The 17,861-nt window shown below is 49.9% G+C and overlaps 4 long non-coding RNA genes across 6 annotated transcripts in view; all 4 read right to left on the minus strand.

Annotated features, from left to right (window-relative positions):
- Positions 1–222: 222 nt before the first annotated feature.
- LOC136304762 (uncharacterized) lies at positions 223–1,228 on the minus strand. The gene is made up of 4 exons (XR_010724803.1): positions 1,113–1,228; positions 967–1,010; positions 841–881; positions 223–756 (listed from the first exon to the last, which is right to left on the minus strand). It is a non-coding gene; the product is annotated as an uncharacterized lncRNA (long non-coding RNA).
- Positions 1,229–4,512: 3,284 nt separating this feature from the next.
- LOC136304763 (uncharacterized) lies at positions 4,513–5,000 on the minus strand. Its single transcript, XR_010724804.1, has 3 exons — positions 4,915–5,000; positions 4,728–4,807; positions 4,513–4,650 (listed from the first exon to the last, which is right to left on the minus strand). It is a non-coding gene; the product is annotated as an uncharacterized lncRNA (long non-coding RNA).
- A 20-nt stretch (positions 5,001–5,020) lies between these two features.
- Positions 5,021–5,597, minus strand: LOC136304764 (uncharacterized). 2 transcript variants are annotated; one of them, XR_010724806.1, is made up of 5 exons: positions 5,552–5,597; positions 5,416–5,457; positions 5,272–5,320; positions 5,140–5,181; positions 5,021–5,049 (listed from the first exon to the last, which is right to left on the minus strand). It is a non-coding gene; the product is annotated as an uncharacterized lncRNA (long non-coding RNA). The 2 variants fall into 2 exon arrangements; XR_010724805.1 differs by having other exon boundaries at positions 5,036–5,181.
- A 362-nt stretch (positions 5,598–5,959) lies between these two features.
- LOC136304756 (uncharacterized) overlaps positions 5,960–17,861 on the minus strand; it is an 86,440-nt gene continuing 74,538 nt past the window's right edge. Inside the window, exons 1-3 of one of the 2 annotated variants that reach the window (XR_010724792.1) lie at positions 7,725–7,736; positions 7,384–7,512; positions 5,960–6,998 (exon numbers count right to left, since the gene is read on the minus strand). This is a non-coding gene — a long non-coding RNA (uncharacterized lncRNA). Of the gene's footprint in view, positions 6,999–7,383; positions 7,513–7,724; positions 7,737–17,861 lie in introns of those variants that run through there. The other variant, XR_010724793.1, reaches the window with a different exon arrangement.

Below are 17,861 nucleotides of genomic sequence, written 5' to 3' on the forward strand. Positions count from 1 at the left end.
ACTGGCAATGCAATACAATACAGAGTCACTGGCAATGCAATACAATACAGAGTCACTGGCAATGCAATACAATACAGAGTCACTGGCAATGCAATACAATACAGAGTCACTGGCAATGCAATACAATACAGAGTCACTGGCAATGCAATACAAACAGAGTCACTGGCAATGCAATACAAACAGAGTCACTGGCAATACAAAACAAACATAGTCACTGGCAATACAAAACAAACATAGTCACTTGCAATACAAAACAAACATAGTCACTTGCAAGACAAACATAGTCAGTTCCAAGTCAATACAAACAAAACTGCTCACTAGACTAAGTGCCTAAGCTGTTAAGAGGACGCTCCAGAAGCTCGGGAAGCCAAGTGAAGAAAGCGATGACTGCCGGGTGACCGTGGCGATGCCTCCGGACGAAAGGCAACCTCGTCGGGTGAAAACGTCCGCTAGGCCGCCGAGACTCAAAGACTGCTGACGACGCAAAACACGCTAGAATGCTGAACTGCCCTGCCCGGCAAATGCTCCGGCGAGACCGAGGGGAAACCCTCTCCCATTACTTCAGAGGGACCCATCCCACTAGGGCCCTCTCTTCTAAGCTAATGTGAAATTGCCTCCCACTTCCAAAGTTCTTTCCCCTGCACCCAAACACAAGCCCCAACACTTATCTTTTGGAAGACGAGCGGACAAAATCCATCCTCCAAGGACTTCGGCACTGCCGTATCCAAACTTAGGCTCCGCACCTCCTCTCAATACCTAAGACAACAAAGTACAAACTGTGAAAATTGTGTGACAGGAAACTAATCCCCAGGCTTTCCAAGCACCTCTGCCCCAACTCACCTCAGATACTGATTTGGCTCCACAGTCTACCCAGAGGGTACCTGCAAAAGGAAAAGGTACACATTTAGCATGCTGCTACACACCCCATGCCTATGGATCACCCCTAATGCCTAAAAGCCAACTTACCCGCTTGCCCCTAATCCTTGGCATGTGTAGGACAGTAGCAGCACCTACAAAGACACAAAGAAAACAGCAGGCTGAGTCACTGAGAAAACACAATCACCACAATCTAACAGAACTCAGTAATACATAAAGCTCAAGCTGATACCCACCAAGCCACTGGCATCCAGGACCAGGAAATCTTGCAAGTGAACCACCTAAAATGAAAGTAAATTAAACAGTGGATGTTAGAGTTACACCAGAAATTGAGACCTGAGCAATGACAGCAGCTTCCATCCACCAGTCAATGCTCACCTAGGCAGCTGGTCCTGGACTGCCAAGATCCCGCTTTACCTCCTAAAAATAAAAACAAAAAAACAAGGCTGTAGCAGAGTCACAATGTACATCCCCCTGGCAAAACCAAACTGGGACTGACTTAAACTCACACCCACCTGGCCGCTGCCAGCCTGAGCCACGACAACCTCACAAGCAGACCACCTGAAATAAAACAAAAATCAACAGTGGATGGTTAGTCTTGAGCCAGAAATTCAGACGGGAGCAATAACAACTGCTTCTGTCCACCGGTCGATGCTCACCTGGCGCACTTCTCCTGGACTGCCAATATCCTGCATAAGCTCCTAAAAACAAAGACAAAGGTCAGGGCTGTATCAGAGCCACCATTTACACCTCCCCTGCAAAGACCGACTCAGACTGACCTTCTCGGGGGAACCGATGACACCCATAGGGGCTGCTCTGCCACAGGGTTAATCCATCTGCATCTGAAAGAAAGTTAGGACAAGAGTCAAAGGGCTGCAGGATAACTTGACAGCTCCACACATCTTGGGTCAATCTACAGATCCCACCTAGAAGCCAATGCACCCTGCATTTCAAATTTGTCCTATTACCCCTACACCCAGCTGTGCTGCAGGGCAGAGCAGCTCCGGGCCAAATACACACCCACACCCGTGACACAAGACGCAACAAACAAAGGGACACGACAGGGAAAGAAAACTCTCGATGAGAGGAATGACCCTGAGGACCGAGAGAACTCGGGAGCAGATGACCGAGGTAAGCTGAAAGGAGAGCTGACCGGGCTCAGAGAAACCTGCAGGAAAAAAGATGCTAAGGGGATGAATTATCCCAAGAACCGCAAAGATGGACACTCGAGAATGCTCCGGTCACACTCTGCTACCTAGCTTTGCATTCTTACAAGTCCTAATCCACCGGAATGGATGCTGGTGGTGCTCGGCTGTCAGTACAGCTCAGAACAAGACCTGGAAAGACATTGGACTGGATGCTTCTGAAGAGAGATACGATGCCCATGCCTGCCCGAGCTCCCGAGTCGATGGTCCGAGGGCATCGGCACCTGGCCGAGGAACTGAGAGTCCTAAGAGGCTAAGAGGGATGCCAGGGTTTTTGGTAGGCCCCTTGAAGGGCTAAGGCAAAATACATGAAACAAAGAGTGCGCAACAAACGAGGGACACGACAAGAACCGGGATTGCTCTGCCCTGCACACCTCGCCATGGAGATCAAAAGGGAGACTTTCCCTGTAGGAAGCCTAAGGGGCCGCTTCCTGGACAACCCCAGCTCCAAACCCAACTGAAAAACCACTCCCAGTCGAAAGCCGACCTGGCCCCCCACTTTCGTCCCCTCCGTGGCTCGGAGCCCTCCACTTATCTCTCAGACATCTGGAGATGCAGAGTCCAGGCAGGTGAAAAGGAAGGCTGGCTCTCCCTCAGGGAAATTCCTGCTAACACCAGGCTGCTCTCTCTTAGTCAGCTGCAATAAAGAAAAGCAAACATCACTGTGTGATCTTAGCAGCACAGCGCCCAAACCCCAACAATTCTGCTACTCACCATCTCTTGAGAACGCCCAGGCCCTCAAGCCCGCTGCCTCGGCCGTGCTTGGAGAGGCATGCCATCGTCCTGGGGTAGGCCTGGATTAAGAACACACAAGGGATTTGACAGTGCTGAAACTTGACAGGACCCTCTCTCCTCCCTGCCTCCCCAACTCCTCAGCTGTTATCAAAGCCTACCTGGAAAGCAGCTTCAAACAGAGAAATTGAGGCTTGATCACACAGCCCTGTAATGCTTCTGAACGGCTCACAAAAAAAGGTGCCCAAGTTCATGATCTCATGGCAGAGGGTACTTCAGCAGAAGAAGAGTGGACCACCTAAAACACAATAATAGAAGCTTAGAGGTGCACCAGAAATTGAGATCTGAGCGATTACAGCCACTTCCATCCACCAGTCAATGCTCACCTAGGCAGCTGGTCCTGGACTGCCAAGATCCCGCTTTACCTCCTAAAAATAAAAACAAAAAACAAGGCTGTAACATACTCATAATGTACACCCCCCCGGCAAAACCAAACTGGGACTGACTTAAACTCACACCCACCTGGCCGCTGCCAGCCTGAGCCACAACAACCTCACAAGCAGACCACCTGAAATAAAACAAAAATCAACAGTGGATGGTTAGTCTTGAGCCAGAAATTCAGACGGGAGCAATAACAACTGCTTCTGTCCACCGGTCGATGCTCACCTGGCGCACTTCTCCTGGACTGCCAATATCCTGCATAAGCTCCTAAAAACAAAGACAAAGGTCAGGGCTGTATCAGAGCCACCATTTACACCTCCCCTGCAAAGACCGACTCAGACTGACCTTCTCGGGGGAACCGATGACACCCACAGGGGCTGCTCTGCCACAGGGTTAATCCATCTGCATCTGAAAGAAAGTTAGGACAAGAGTCAAAGGGCTGCAGGATAACTTGACAGCTCCACACATCTTGGGTCAATCTACAGATCCCACCTAGAAGCCAATGCACCCTGCATTTCAAATTTGTCCTATTACCCCTACACCCAGCTGTGCTGCAGGGCAGAGCAGCTCCGGGCCAAATACACACCCACACCCGTGACACAAGACGCAACAAACAAAGGGACACGACAGGGAAAGAAAACTCTCGATGAGAGGAATGACCCTGAGGACCGAGAGAACTCGGGAGCAGATGACCGAGGTAAGCTGAAAGGAGAGCTGACCGGGCTCAGAGAAACCTGCAGGAAAAAAGATGCTAAGGGGATGAATTATCCCAAGAACCGCAAAGATGGACACTCGAGAATGCTCCGGTCACACTCTGCTACCTAGCTTTGCATTCTTACAAGTCCTAATCCACCGGAATGGATGCTGGTGGTGCTCGGCTGTCAGTACAGCTCAGAACAAGACCTGGAAAGACATTGGACTGGATGCTTCTGAAGAGAGATACGATGCCCATGCCTGCCCGAGCTCCCGAGTCGATGGTCCGAGGGCATCGGCACCTGGCCGAGGAACTGAGAGTCCTAAGAGGCTAAGAGGGATGCCAGGGTTTTTGGTAGGCCCCTTGAAGGGCTAAGGCAAAAGACATGAAACAAAGAGTGCGCAACAAACGGGGGACATGACAAGCACCGGGACTGCTCTGCCCTGCACACCTCAGTGGTGAGATCAAAAGGGAGACTTTCCCTGTAGGAAGCCTAAGGGGCCGCTTCTTGGATGGCCCCGTCTCCAAACCCCCGCCCGGTGGAAAGCCAACCCGGCCCCCCGCTTTCATCCCCTCCGTGGCTCGGAGCCCTCCACTTATCTCTCAGACATCTGGAGATGCAGAATCCTGGCAGGTGAAAAGGAAGGCCGCCTCTCCCTCAGGGAAATTCCTGCTAACACCAGGTTGCTCTCTCTTAGTCAGCTGCAATAAAGAAAAGCAAACATCACTGTGTGGTCTTAGCACCGCATCGCCCAAAACCCAACAATTCTGCTACCCACCGCCTCTTGAGAACGCCCGGGTGCTCGGGCCCGCTGCCTCGGCCATGCTTGGAGGGTGATGGCATCGTCAGGGCGTAGGTCTGGATTAAGAGCAGACAAGGGATTTGACATTGCTGATACTTGAGAGGACCCTCGCTCCTCCTCTCCTCCCTGCCTCCCCGACTCCTCGGCCGTTATCAAAGACTACCTGGAAAGCAGCTTCAAACGGAGAAATCGAGGCTTGATCACACAGTCCTGTAATGCTTCTGAAGGGCTCCAAAGAGAGGGACCCGGTCCATCACCACATTGCAGAAGGGACTTCAGCATAATGACAGCAGACTGCCTAAAACAGACAAAAATACAACCTTGGAGTTGCACCAGATATTGAGACCTGAGTGATAACAGCTGCTTCCATCCACCGGACAATGCTCACCTGGGCCACTTCACCTGGACTGCCAATATCCCTCTTTACCTCCTAAAAAAAAAGACAAAAAACAACGCTGTAACACAGTCATCATTTACACTGCCCCGGCAAAGGCAAACTGGGACTGACTTAAGCACACACCCTCTTGGCTGCTGGTATCCACGACCGGGACATTTCACAAGCGGGCCACCTAAAAATAAGAAAACAAACAGCAGATATTAGATTTTCACCAGAAACTGAGACCTGAGCAACAGCAACCGGTTCTGTCCGCAGATCAATGCTCACCTTGCACGCTTCACCTTCACCGCCAACATCCTGCTTTACCTCCTAAAAATAGAGACAAAGAAACAGGCAGTAACAAGGGCACCAATTACATTGCCCCTGCAAAGACAAACTGCAACTGACGTAAGCTGACACCTACCTGGCCGCTGGAATCCACAAACAGGACATCTCAAAACCAGACCACCCGAAAAAAAAAAAAAAAACCCAACAGTGGATGGTTAGAGTTGCACCAGAAATTGACACCGGAGAAATAACAACTGCTTCTGTTCACCGGTCCATGCTCACCTTGCCCGCTTCTTCTGGACTGCCAATATCCTGCATTAGCTCCTAAAAACAAAGACAAAGGTCAGGGCTGTAACAGAGCCACCATTTACACCTCCCCTGCAAAGACCGACTCAGACTGACCTTCTCGGGAGAACCGACTCCACCGATAGGGGCTGGTCTGCCACAGGTTTAATCAGTCTGCATCTGAAAGAAAGTTAGGACAAAACTCAAACGGCGGAAGGATAACTTGACAGCACCAGGCATCTTGTGTCAATCTACAGATAGAACCTAGAAGCCAATAGACCCTGCACTTCAAATTTGTCCTATTACCCCTACACCCAGCTGTGCTACAGGGCAGGGCAGAGCAGCGCTGGGCCAAATACACACCCACACCCGTGACACAAGACGCAACAAACGAGGAGACGGGACAGGGAAAGAAAAAATCTCGAAGAGAGGAATGACCCTGAGGACCGAGAGAACTCGGGAGGAGATGATCGAGGTAAGACGGATGGAGAGCTGACCGGGCTCAGAGAAACCTGCAGGAAAAAAGATGCTAAGGGGATGAATTATCCCAAGAACCTCAAAGATGGACGCTTGAGAATGCTCCGGTCAGAATCCTCTCCCTAGCTTTGCATCCTTACAAGTCCTAATCCACCGGAATGGATCGTGGTGGTGCTTGGCTGTCAGTACAGCTCAGAACAAGACCTGAAAAGACAGTAAACTGGATGCTTCTGAAAATAAATACGATTCCCATGCTGGCCTGAGCTCCCGAGTCGATGGTTTGATGGTATCGGCGCCTGGCCGAGGAACTGAGGGACCGGAGATGCTAAAAATGATGCCGGGATTTTGATGGCCCCTTGAAAAGCCAGAGAAAATGACATGAAATACAAGACACTCAAAAGACACAGAGTGCACAACAGACAACTGACAGGACATGCACCGGGACTGGACTGCCCTGCACCACAGCATTGGGATCAAAATTAATGCTTCCCCTTGACAGCTAACGGGATCGCTGAGTGGGGCTGGACGACGCTGCGCGCCGGACCGCACGATGCGGACGGGGACCGTTCTGCCTTGCGTGCCCCGTAGTTGCTATTGAAGTATAGCCGTTCCCTTCGGCTGTCCTAAGTGGCCCCTTAAGGGACACCCCTGTCCCCACTGGTAGCTGTTAAACCGGACCCATAAATTTCTGACACCCCTGTCGTCCTATCTCGAGGCCGTGGCCCCTGACTTATCTTTGAGATGACCGGTAAGGTGAATCCACGTTGGACTGGAAATAAGTCTGTCTCAGAAGGCCCTCCAATCGCCGATTAGCCTCTTAGCTATGAAAAAGAAAAATGAAAATCGATGCACGAATTTAGCGGCATGTGCGCCGAATCCCGAGGGGGCGGCCGCTCGCCCTCGCCTAAGCGTGCCCGGGTCCTCGAGTCTGTGGCTTTGTCCCGCATCTAAGCCTAGGGCTGTTACAATGTCCGGTACCTGAGTTAGCAGGGGGCAAAACTGTAGGGCAGGTCTGTGAGCAAAACTTAGGTGCTCACATTTACGTATCTTAGGTGCTCTTCTGTGCTATAAGACAGATAAATGCAGCTGCTATTACTTGCAAAAAAGCCTTGGGGGAGGCCCTCAAATGCAGTTCATTCCTCATTTTGCTGCCTTCAAAACCTGCTAACTCTCAACCGGGTACCCTGAACGTAGTCCTCGCCTTACCGATCGGAAGCCTGGATCTCGGTCGTTGCCTCTGACGTGTACAGTGGCCCTTTTGAGGTGACAAATCTTCTGAAAGAATCTGGAAGATCGTGCTGGATGTGACCTATAACTTCAGGAGTACTGCTCCTCCTAAAAGAAAATGAGAACAAACCCAGAAATTACAAAAGCGCCTTTCCTCCCCTGAAGGTGCAAACAAAACCCCTGAACTTAAATACTCCCTGTATTTGATAGCATCTTCTTTGTAGTGTCCTCAAAGCTCCTGTTATTTGTAGGTGCCCAAAAACACCTAACAAAAATAAGCTGATAGAGCCTCTTCGCTGAAATGAGAGGAGAGCTCTTACCCTGGCTGATTCCCAGGAGGGAATGAAGCCCCTTGGCAAAAGCTGGGGTTAATATACCCCTGATTGGGCCCGCCCCTCGTTCCCAGAATGCCCGGGAAAAGGGAGGAGGCAACTCCCACGGGGTATAAAAGCTCTCGAAGGAGCTGCAGCTGTTTGGCTCCTCTGACTCAAATGCAAGGTAAGTACAGGGCTCGACAGAGAAAAAAACTCCTCGGGGTAATAATGCTATTTTTCTGTTTTGGCTGTAATGACTTCAGGCTACAGGGCAAAAATAAAACTTAGTGTTTTAGTAACATGGCAAGATAGTAATTTGGGTAATTTGCTGTTGACGGGGGTAATTATTCCTGGGTGACTGCAATTAGTATTCCACGAGTGACTAAGTAGGATGACAAAGAACAGTAAGATTATGAATGCTGTAAGGCTCATTAGCACCTCTAAGTAAGGATATTCATGTATTAATTACAAAGGAAAACAAAATAAACTCCCAGGTGGTGTTAAGCTTATATATACGCCTGGATAGCTCCCATCTGAGATAGGTGTTACCGGGGTACCCGTTCGAGTGCAACTGAAGTCCAATTTTAAATCCTTAAAATGCTGAAAAAGGCACGGGTTCCTTCAACTTAAAATTAGCATATGGGCAGTTACCTCTGCTTAAACTGTGACGTGGAAAATAAATGGCTTGTGCCCCTTAACTTAATCTCCTAAAATTTTTGGAAAAGAGCAGTTTCCTTCAGTTTAAGTCTCTCCAGGGAGGAGAAAAAAGGGGAGTTTTCCCTAAAATTCAAGCCCTTAAAAAGCAGAGACAGCTAGGCCCCTCTGAACTAGCACCTCCCCGCCGGGGTGTGCCCAGGAAACCCTCTGAAGACAGGGGGCATTGTGGGATGAGGTCGAGAAAGATCCCGCAGATTGTTCGTTCCCCTGCGTGACCCTTCGTCTGCTCTGAAACGCTGGGGTGCTAGGCTTCCGTTCTGTGGAAGAGAACTGTTCTTCTTGTGGCCGGTGGCCGAGATGGAAGTTCTATCCCCAGAATTCCCTATGTCCTAAGTTTGTAAGTATTTAGGAAATTCTTCCCAGACTATAAGCAATTACAAGAAATATTTACTTAGGAATCCTTACTGAATTGTGTTTCTGTTGAGGTCTTCTATGTATCCCTTAAGGAGCCAAGGGGGTTGCCAGGTGACTGATGTCTAATCCTGACCGGCCCGGAGCAAACCGGAGTCCTGCTGCCGGTGGCTGGTCCGCCCTAAATTACAGTAACATATTAATGTAATTTATAAGAACTCCCTTTGCCTATTAAACAAATTTTCCAGGATGATCCAGGGAAGAGATCTGCTCCATCCTTAGTTTGGGAAATGCCAGTTCTCAGATCCATCTAGGCAGAAAACTACTAAAAGTATTTGCTTGTTTTTTACTACATCTAGCTGTATGATGAAAATAGATGAATGGTCATTAGGTAAAAACTTTTCAGAGGGCAAAATATTTCACACAGATCCCATTTTGACAGTATGGCAGTTTTGGGGATTAGGAATCCCATCCATAGAAGACATCAAAGAAATGATACTTTGCAACTTGATATTTAGAAATTGTCTTAGAGATGTTATAACTTAATATTCTAACATTATGAAATAGAATGGTTTTGGCATGTTGAAACTGGGTGATTCTGGTATTCCGGAACCCATCCCGTATTTTGCAATGGAGACTTTGAAACGTACATGTTTAATACTTTGAAACCTGGTGAACACCTATATGAAATCCAGGCAGAGTAATGTTTCTGAATCTAGATGGAGAGAGATGAGGGTTGTAGCAATGTTGCAAGCAGATTGACGGACATCTTATAAAAACAACATGTAACTGCTTTCAAATTAGGGGAGTTACTTTTTTCAATCTAGGGCAGGCAGGATTTTTAGGGTCAGAGGAGAAGTCTCCCTGCAAAAATTACCGATAGAAGAATATTTCACCCAAACCCAATAAACCAAAACTAGGATTCAGGGAGGGTACATACTACCAGTGGACTATAAAAACAGACATCAGGACCCTAAGGGGGTGACTTAACTTTCCCACAAAAGGAACGTCCAGTCAGGTCTAAGGCCTTCTACATGGAACTAGACTTCTAGAAAATAGAATTCTGAATGCATCAGCATTGCACCAAGACCCATGCTACTAGAAGCAGAATGCCAGACTGGCCGTGGAGTGCCAAACACCTCCTAAAAACTGAAATCAGGAATGTGATAGGGTGAGTCCAGCTTGCCACACAAAAGGGCCACTGATGTTGAACAGAGCGCTATGCCCAGGAGTGGACTTATGCCATCTACAAATCTAAACATAGCTACACTTCTCCCAGAGCCAAGGTGCCAGAAGCTGGAACCCTAACTGTCCTTCGAGTGCCAAATGTCTCCTACAACCGAACATTACGAACTTCTAGGAGTGAGTTTCTGTTCCATCAGAAGAGAACCACCGTTCCTGCACAGAACTCTCTGCCACGGAGTGGGCTGCCAAATGATAAAATTAACTTCAGCACAGGACATCTGCCAGATCCAAACTGCCAGAAGCTGGAACCCTTACTGTCCTTGGAGTGCCAAATCTATCCTATGAACTGACATCAGGAACCTGATGGGGAGAGTTTAGGTTCCCACAAAAGACCCACCTTTCCTTCAGAGACCTCTGTGCCCCAGACTGGGCTTCTGCCTCTTAGAATTCTGAACAACACACTTACTCCCAGATCCACGCTGTCAGTACCTGGAAGCCTGGCTCCCCTGAGACGGCCAAATGGCTCCTTAAAACGAACAATCTGAACCAGGGGGTTTGTTTAGTTTCCCCAGAAAAAGGGACACCATTCCTGCACAGAGCTCTGAGCCCAGGAGTGAGCTTCTGCCACTTACAATTCTGAACACTGCTGCACTTCTCCCATGGCCAAGCTGCCAGAATCTGGAGCCCTAACTGTCCTTCGAGTGGCAAATGTCTCCTACCACCTGATATGAGGAACCTGGTGCGGGCAGTTTAGCTTCCCACCGAACAGAGGCACCACGGCTGCACAGACCTCCCTGCCCCGGAGGGGGCTTCTGCCTCCTAAAACTAAGTTAAGCACAGGATATCTGCCAGACCCAAGCTGCCAGATGCTGGAACCCTAACTGTCCTTGGAGGACAAAATGTCTCCTACAACCTGAAATGAAGGACTTGGAGGAGTGAGTTTAGCTTCCCACAGAAGAGAGCCACCGTTGCTGCACAGAACTCTCTGGAGCCAAATTGGGGTTCTGCCTGCTAAACATAAAGTCACCACAGGATACCTGCCAGATCAAAGCTTTCAAAAGTTGGAAATCTAACTGTCCTTGGAGTGCCAAATGTCTCCTACAACCTGACATTACGAACGTGGAGAGGTGAGTTTAGCTTCCCACAGAAAAGAGCCACCATTCCTGCACAGAACTCTCTGCCCCAGACTGGGCTGCTAACTCATAAAATTAAGTTCAGCACAGGACTGCTACCAGATCCAAGCTCCCAGACGCTGGAACCCTTACTGTCCTTGGAGTGCCAAATCTATCCTATAAATTGAAATCAGGAACCTGATGGGGTGAGTCCAGATTCCCACAGAAAAGGGGCGACACTTCCTGCACAGAGCCCTCTGACCCAGAGAGGACTACTGCCTGCTAAAAATAAATCCACACAGGATATCAGCCAAATCCAAGCTCCCAGAGGCTGGAACTCTAACTGTCCTTGGAGTGCCCAATATCTACCACAACCTGACATCAGGAACTTGGAGGGGTGAGTTTAGCTTCCCAGAGAAGAGAGCCACTCTTCCTGCACAGAACTCTCTGCAACAGAGTGGGCTGCTAACTGATACAAATAAGTGCAGTACAAAACTTCTGCCAGATCCAACCTTAGAGAAGCTGGAACCCTTACAGTCCTTGGAGTGTCCAATGTCTCCTACAACCTGACATTAGAAACTTAGGGGGTGAGTATAGCGTCCCACAGAAGAGAGCCACTGTTCCTGCACAGAGCTCTGTGCCCGGGAGTGGGCTTCTGCCACTTAGAATTCTGAACAGTGCACATTACTCCCAGAACTAAGCTGTCAGAACCTGGAACCCTAACTGTCCTTGGAGTGCCCAATGTCTCCTACAGCCTGACATTAGGAACTTAGTCGGTGAGTATAGCTTCCCACAGAAGAGAGCCACTATTCCTACACAGAGCTCTGTGCCCAGGAGTGGGCTTCTGCCACTTAGAATTCTGAACAGTGTACTTACTCCCGCAACCAAGCTGCCATGAAGCTGAAACCCTAGCTGCCCTTAGACTGCCAAACACCCCCTGCAAACTTACATCAGGAACTTGGAGGGGTGAGTTTAGCTTTCCACAGAAAAGACCCACCGTTCCTGCAAAGAACTCTCGGCCACGGAGTGGGCTGCTAACTGAAAAAAAGAAGTTCTGCACAGGACTTCTGCCAGATCCAAGCATCCAAAAGCTGGAACCCTAACTGTCCTGCGAGTGCCCAATGTCTCCTACAACCTGACATTAGGAACTTAGTCGGTGAGTATAGCTTCCCACAGAAGAGAGCCACTGTTCCTGCACAGAGCTCTGTGCCCGGGAGGGGGCTTCTGCCACTTAGAATTCTGAACAGTGTACTCACTCCCACAACCAAGCTGCCAAGAAGCTGAAACCCTAGCTGCCCTTAGACTGCCAAACACCCCCTGCAAACTGACATCAGGAACTTGGAGGGGTGAGTTTAGCTTCCCACAGAAAAGACCCCCCGTTCCTGCACAGAACTATCGGCCACGGAGTGGGCTGCTAACTGATAAAAATAAGTTCAGCACAGGACTTCTGCCAGATCCAAGCATCCAGAAGCTGGAACCCTTACTGGCCTAGGAGTGCCAAATGTCTCCTACAGCCTGACATCAGGAACCTGCTGGGGTGAGTTTAGTTTCCCACAGAAAAGACCCACAGTTCCTGCACAGAGATCTGTGTCCCGGAGTGGGCTTCTGCGACGTAGAATTCTGAACACTGCACATTACTCCCAGAACCAAGCTGTCAGAAGCTGGAACCCTAACTGTCCTTGGAGTGCCCAATGTCTCCTACAGCCTGACATCACGAACCTGCTGGGGTGAGTTTAGCTTCCCACAGAAAAGACCCACCGTTCCTGCACAGAACTCTCCGCCACGGAGTGGGCTGCGAACTGAAAAAAATAAGGTCTGCACAGGACTTCTACCAGATCCAAGCATCCAAAAGCTGGAACCCTAACTGTCCTGCGAGTGCCCAATGTCTCCTACAACCTGACATCAGGAACTTAGTCGGTGAGTTTACCTTTCCACAGAAAAGACCCACCGTTCCTGCACAGAACTCTCGGCCACGGAGTGGGCTGCTATCGGATAAAAATAAGTTCAGCACAGGACATCTCCCAGATCCAAGCATCCAAAAGCTGGAACCCTAACTGTCCTTGGAGTGCCCAATGTCTCCTACAGCCTGACATTAGGAACTTAGTCAGTGAGTATAGCTTCCCACAGAAGAGAGCCTCTGTTCCTGCACAGAGCTCTGTGCCCGGGACTGGGCTTCTGCCACTTAGAATTCTGAACAGTGTACTTACTGCCACAACCAAGCTGCCATGAAGCTGAAACCCTAGCTGCCCTTAGACTGCCAAACACCTCCTGCAAACCGACATCAGGAACTTGGAGGAGTGACTTTAACTTCCCACAGAAGAGATCCACCGTTCCTGCACAGAGCTCTGTGCCCGGGAGTGGGCTTCTGCCACTTAGAATTCTGAACAGTGCACATTACTCCCAGAACCAAGCTCTAAGAAGTTGGAACCCTAACTGTCCTTGGAGTGCCCAATGTCTCCTAAAACCTGCCATTAGGAACTTAGGGGGTGAGTATAGCTTCCCACAGAAGAGAGCCACTGTTCCTGCACAGAGTTCTGTGCCCGGAAGTGGGCTTCTGCCACTTAGAATTCTGAACACTGCTGCACTTCTCCCATAGCCAAGCTCCCAGAAGCTGGAACCCTAACTGTCCTGCGAGTGCCCAATGTCTCCTACAACCTGACATTAGGAACTTCAGGGGGTGAGTTTAGCTTCCCACAGAAGAGACCCACAGTTCCTGCACAGAGCTCTGTGTCCCAGAGTGGGTTTCTGCCACTTAGAATTCTGAACAGTGTATTTACTTCCACAACCAAGCTGCCGTGAAGCTGAAACCCTAGCTGCCCTTAGACTGCCAAACACCCCCTGCAAACTGACATCATGAACTTGGAGGGGTGAATTTAGCTTTCCACAGAAAAGACCCACCGTTCCTGCACAGAACTATCGGCCACGGAGTGGGCTGCGAACTGAAAAAAATAAGTTCTGCACAGGACTTCTACCAGATCCAAGCATCCAAAAGCTGGAACCCTAACTGTCCTGCGAGTGCCCAATGTCTCCTACAACCTGACATTAGGAACTTAGTCGGTGAGTATAGCTTCCCACAGAAGAGAGCCACCGTTCCTGCACAGAGCTCTGTACCCAAGAGTGGGCTTCTGCCACTTATAATTCTGAACAGTGTACTCACTCCCACAACCAAGCTGCCATGAAGCTGAAACCCTAGCTGCCCTTAGACTGCCAAACACCCCCTGCAAACTGACATCAGGAACTTGGAGGGGTGAGTTTAGCTTTCCACAGAAAAGACCCCCCGTTCCTGCACAGAACTCTCGGCCACGGAGTGCGCTGCTAACTGATAAAAATAAGTTCAGCACAGGACTTCTGCCAGATCCAAGCATCCAGAAGCTGGAACCCTAACTGGCCTTGGAGCGCCAAATGTCTCCTACAGCCTGACATCACGAACTTAGTCGGTGAGTATAGCTTCCCACAGAAGAGAGCCACTGTTCCTGCACAGAGCTCTGTGCCCGGGAGTGGGCTTCTGCCACTTAGAATTCTGAACAGTGTACTTACTCCCACAACCAAGCTGCCATGAAGCTGAAACCCTAGCTGCCCTTAGACTGCCAAACACCCCCTGCAAACTGACATCATGAACTTGGAGGGGTGAGTTTTGCTTCCCACAGAAAAGACCCACAGTTCCTGCACAGAACTCTCGGCCACGGAGTGGGCTGCTAACTGATAAAAATAAGTTCAGCACAGGACTTCTGCCAGATCCAATCATCCAGAAGCGGGAACCCTTACTGGCTTTGGAGTGCCAAATGTCTCCTACAGCCTGACATCAGGAACCTGCTGGGGGGAGTTTAGTTTCCCACAGAAGAGACCCACAGTTCCTGCACAGAGTTCTGTGCCCGGGAGTGGGCTTCTGCCACTTAGAATTCTGAACAGTGCACATTACTCCCAGAACCAAGCTGTCAGAAGCTGGAACCCTAACTGTCCTTGGAGTGCCCAATGTCTCCTACAACCTGACATTAGGAACTTAGTCGGTGAGTATACCTTCCCACAGAAGAGAGCCACTGTTCCTGCACAGAGCTCTGTGCCCGGGAGTGGGCTTCTGCCACTTAGAATTCTGAACAGTGTACTTACTCCCACAACCAAGCTGCCATGAAGCTGAAACCCTAGCTGCCCTTAGACTGCCAAACACCCCCTGCAAACTGACATCATGAACTTGGAGGGGTGAATTTAGCTTTCCACAGAAAAGACCCACCGTTCCTGCACAGAACTATCGGCCACGGAGTGGGCTGCGAACTGAAAAAAATAAGTTCTGCACAGGACTTCTACCAGATCCAAGCATCCAAAAGCTGGAACCCTAACTGTCCTGCGAGTGCCCAATGTCTCCTACAACCTGACATTAGGAACTTAGTCGGTGAGTATAGCTTCCCACAGAAGAGAGCCACTGTTCCTGCACAGAGCTCTGTACCCGAGAGTGGGCTTCTGCCACTTATAATTCTGAACAGTGTACTCACTCCCACAACCAAGCTGCCATGAAGCTGAAACCCTAGCTGCCCTTAGACTGCCAAACACCCCCTGCAAACTGACATCAGGAACTTGGAGGGGTGAGTTTAGCTTTCCACAGAAAAGACCCCCCGTTCCTGCACAGAACTCTCGGCCACGGAGTGCGCTGCTAACTGATAAAAATAAGTTCAGCACAGGACTTCTGCCAGATCCAAGCATCCAGAAGCTGGAACCCTAACTGGCCTTGGAGCGCCAAATGTCTCCTACAGCCTGACATCACGAACTTAGTCAGTGAGTATAGCTTCCCACAGAAGAGAGCCACTGTTCCTGCACAGAGCTCTGTGCCCGGGAGTGGGCTTCTGCCACTTAGAATTCTGAACAGTGTACTTACTCCCACAACCAAGCTGCCATGAAGCTGAAACCCTAGCTGCCCTTAGACTGCCAAACACCCCCTGCAAACTGACATCAGGAATTTAGAGGGGTGAGTTTAGCTTTCCACAGAAAAGACCCACCGTTCCTGCACAGAACTCTCGGCCACGGAGTGGGCTGTGAACTGAAAAAAATAAGTTCTGCACAGGACTTCTGCCAGATCCAAGCATCCAAAAGCTGGAACCCTAACTGTCCTGCGACTGCCCAATGTCTCCTACAACCTGACATTAGGAACTTAGTCGGTGAGTATAGCTTCCCACAGAAGAGAGCCACTGTTCCTGCACAGAGATCTGTGCCCCGGAGTGGGCTTCTGCCACTTAGAATTCTGAACAGTGTACTTACTCCCACAACCAAGCTGCCATGAAGCTGAAACCCTAGCTGCCCTTAGACTGCCAAACACCCCCTGCAAACTGACATCAGGAACTTGGAGGGGTGAGTTTAGCTTTCCACAGAAAAGACCCACCGTTCCTGCACAGAACTCTCGGCCACGGAGTGCGCTGCTAACTGATAAAAATAAGTTCAGCACAGGACTTCTGCCAGATCCAAGCACCAGAAGCTGGAACCCTTACTGGCCTTGGAGTGCCAAATGTCCCCTACAGCCTGACATCAGGAACCTGCTGGGGTGAGTTTAGTTTCCCACAGAAAAGACCCACAGTTCCTGCACAGAGCTCGGTGTCCCGGAGTGGGCTTCTGCGACTTAGAATTCTGAACAGTGCACATTACTCCCAGAACCAAGCTGTCAGAAGCTGAAACCCTAACTGTCCTTGGAGTGCCCAATGTCTCCTACAACCTGACATTAGGAACGTAGTCGGTGAGTATAGCTTCCCACAGAAAAGACCCACCGTTCCTTCACAGAACTCTCGGCCACGGAGTGGGCTGCTACCTGATAAAAATAAGTTCAGCACAGGACTTCTGCCAGATCCAAGCATCCAGAAGCTGGAACCCTAACTGGCCTTGGAGCGCCAAATGTCTCCTACAGCCTGACATCACGAACTTAGTCGGTGAGTATAACTTCCCACAGAAGAGAGCCGCTGTTCCTGCACAGAGCTCTGTGCCCGGGAGTGGGCTTCTGCCACTTAGAATTCTGAACAGAGTACTTACTCCCACAACCAAGCTGCCATGAAGCTGAAACCCTAGCTGCCCTTAGACTGCCAAACACCCCCTGCAAACTGACATCAGGAACTTGGAGGGGTGAGTTTTGCTTCCCACAGAAAAGACGCACAGTTCCTGCACAGAACTCTCGGCCACGGAGTGCGCTGCTAACTGATAAAAATAAGTTCAGCACAGGACTTCTGCCAGATCCAAGCATCCAGAAGCTGAAACCCTAGCTGCCCTTAGACTGCCAAACACCCCCTGCAAACTGACATCAGGAACTTGGAGGGGTGAGTTTAGCTTTCCACAGAAAAGACCCACCGTTCCTACACAGAGCTCTGTGCCCCGGAGTGGGCTTCTGCCACTTAGAATTCTTAACAGTGCACATTACTCCCACAACAAAGCATCCAGAAGCTGGAACCCTAACTGTCCTTGGAGTGCCCAATGTCTCCTACAACCTGACATTAGGAACTTAGTCGGTGAGTATAGCTTCCCACAGAAAAGACCCACCGTTCCTGCACAGAACTCTCGGCCACGGAGTGCGCTGCTAACTGATAAAAATAAGTTCAGCACAGGACTTCTGCCAGATCCAAGCATCCAGAAGCTGAAACCCTAACTGGCCTTGGAGCGCCAAATGTCTCCTACAGCCTGACATCAGGAACCTGCTGGGGTGAGTTTTGTTTCCCACAGAAAAGACCCACAGTTCCTGCACAGAGCTCTGTGCCCGGGAGTGGGCTTCTGCCACTTAGAATTCTGAACAGTGCACATTACTCCCAGAACC

Source organism: Chamaea fasciata, unplaced genomic scaffold (genome assembly GCF_029207755.1).
Source record: "Chamaea fasciata isolate MVZ Bird 193981 ecotype frontalis unplaced genomic scaffold, bChaFas1.0.hap1 SCAF_164, whole genome shotgun sequence".
In the NCBI taxonomy this organism is placed as follows: Eukaryota; Metazoa; Chordata; class Aves; order Passeriformes; family Sylviidae; genus Chamaea; species Chamaea fasciata.